Below are 2,839 nucleotides of genomic sequence, written 5' to 3' on the forward strand. Positions count from 1 at the left end.
TCTAAGAACTTATTAGGTAAACCTATCGAATTTGCCACGACATAAAAGGACTCCTTACTTATATCGTTGAGTTTCACCAAAACTAACATGTACTCACAATTATTTGTGTACCTTGCCCCTTTAGGACCAATAAGTAACACCTCGCTGAGCGAAAACTATTACTAGATTGATGTAAAGGATATCCAAGCAAGTGTATATTTTGGCATGGCACCTTTTAACTCAATTTTTAAGTTTGGAACTTAAGGCTCTTACTATGTTGGTTAGATTTTAAGTGAACTAAAATCCTTAATCATGCAACATAATCAAGCTTTTGATCTCATGCATTTTAAGACATATTTAAAACAATAAATAACTTAAAACATGCATAAGATATTTGTGATCTAGTATGGCCCGACTTCATCTTGAAGCTTTGACTTCAAAGTCCGTCTTGAAAATCTCCGTGGGAGGCACCATTTTCTTCAAATAGGATAAGCTATAACTAATTACAACTATTTGATGGTTCGCAGACCATATTTGAATTGAAAAATAACTTTGGTACTTTAGACCAATTACATTCAAATTAATGGTACGCAGACCATATTTTCTATCCTATTTGGGCCATACTAGTCACTTCATAACCTGCAAAACAGTACATATACAATATATACCATTCACCCATTCATTATCATGAATGGCCCACATAGCTGGTTAGTAAAACACATTATGCATCACGTAAACATTTGCAGCAATTAATCAAGGGCACCAATAATCTACCAATTATTCAGTCCTTATTAATTCTAATCAAGTTGTTTTAACCTTAAGGATTTGTAGACCTAATCAAGAGTTTATGACTAAAAAGCGCTCCCACTTAAACCAATAAATTCATATGCTTTACCAATTTTAAACATAAAAATGTATTTCTAGTCTAACCGGAAACATACAAATTTAATTAAAATTTAAAGCTCATATAAATTTATAATTGAATCCAAAAAGTTTAATTTAATTTCAGTCGTATTTAAATTAATTCATGATTTTAATTTTAGTAAAATAATTAGAATAAATAACATTTATTATAATTATAATATTCAAAATTAAAATCCAAGAAAATAATTTAAATTATTAATTTTAAAATTAATTAAAATTACGTGAACTGAAATTTTCAAATTAAACATTCAAAACGATCTAATCGTAACGCAAACACCCTACGCGTTGCACGCCCATGGGCCGCACGCACACAGCCATTGCTGGCCATGTGCGCGCAGCCCATGCGCTCGTCGCATAGCTGCTGCATCCCTATCGCAAGCCTCCGCACGCATTGGTGCTCGCTGCGCGCGCCAGCGCTCATCGCACGCGGGCTATCGCTCGCAGTGCGCGCGCGACATCGCTCGCTGGGCGCGCGACATCGCTCGCTGGGCGCGCGAGCCATCGCTCGCTGGGCGCGCGACATCGCTCGCTGGGCGGGCGACATCGCTCGCCGTGCGCGCGAGCAATGCTAGGCGCAGCGCTCGTGGCACGCGAGCTTGCGCTCGCTGCGCGCGAGGCTGCGCGCTCTTGTGCGAGGCAGCGCGCGTTGTGGCGCAGCTCGCTTGCTGCCCACACGCGACTGCCTTGGCTCGCCCTACGCCCATGCCCATTCGTCCATTGGTCGTGGCACACGACACAAGGCAGGGCTGCTGCCTTGTGCTCGTGCACTACCCCCTTGCTCATTGCATTCGTGCCGCACGGGCGACGAGCTCCCTTGCTCGTCGTCGCATGCCCGCATTATACAACACCCCTTAAGGGTAACACGAAGCGTCCATTGCTTCGTGCGTGCAAGTTATATGAACGAATCGCATAAAAATTTAAAATTTATATTTAAAATTAATGACAAATTAATAAATAATATTAATTTCATAATTTTAGGGCGAAAAATCGAAAATTTATTATCCAATTGATTTCCGATTGTTATGGATTCAAGTCTAGGTCATAAAAATTTAAAATTTATCGTAAATTTACAATTTTTATGGTGGTTTTTAATCATAAGTTTCTAATTAAATTACAATTAATTATGAAAATCAAATTAATTCTAAATTATTCTAATTTTCAACAAATTAATCATAATTACAAATTAGATTGCATAATTAACAAGACTAGGCATTCAAACTTGTTAAACATATGCAGTAGGTCAATCAAAAATTCAAGATTTATCAACAAGAATCGCAAATATTTAATTTAACATCTTAAATTTACGAAATTTTGCATTCGAAAAACTAAAACCTTCGAAAAGTCATAGTTAGGCTTCGAATTTGAGAATTCTGGGTTCGGCAGAAAAATACTGTTTTTGTCAAAATTTTAGAATGCCTTTTACATGCGGAATTGACACAAAAATCACTCAATTCGGATGAGTAACGAAGAAACTGCCGAAAAACTGCGTACGTATAATTAAATAAACGCAATTTGCAATTAATTAACAATTACGAAAATTAATCACCCCTTTTAATTCTTGCAAATTTGTAATATTTAACCATGTTCATGCAATTTAGATTATGAAAATAATAAGGGGCTCGTGATACCACTGTTAGGTTATGATACATATGACAATTCATAAATCATGCGGAAAAACCATAAACCCAGGAAAACATATTATTTACACATAATCATTTAGCATAGATTAGATGCATACTCTTTGTTGCGTGCCTTCCCTAGCTGCGCCCGAACCGAACAAGAACAAGTCTTTAGGACTCCAAGTGTCGTCCCTCCGTAGATAGTCCACAGCACGTCCGGATCCGCCTTAAGATTGACCAACTAGAATCGCCCTTAAGGTACTATTATTTTCGGCACTTTATAGGCAAATGTGTGACTGAATTTTTCTCTCAAAAAC

This window comes from Spinacia oleracea, chromosome 6, assembly GCF_020520425.1.
Source record: "Spinacia oleracea cultivar Varoflay chromosome 6, BTI_SOV_V1, whole genome shotgun sequence".
Lineage (NCBI taxonomy): Eukaryota > Viridiplantae > Streptophyta > Magnoliopsida > Caryophyllales > Amaranthaceae > Spinacia > Spinacia oleracea.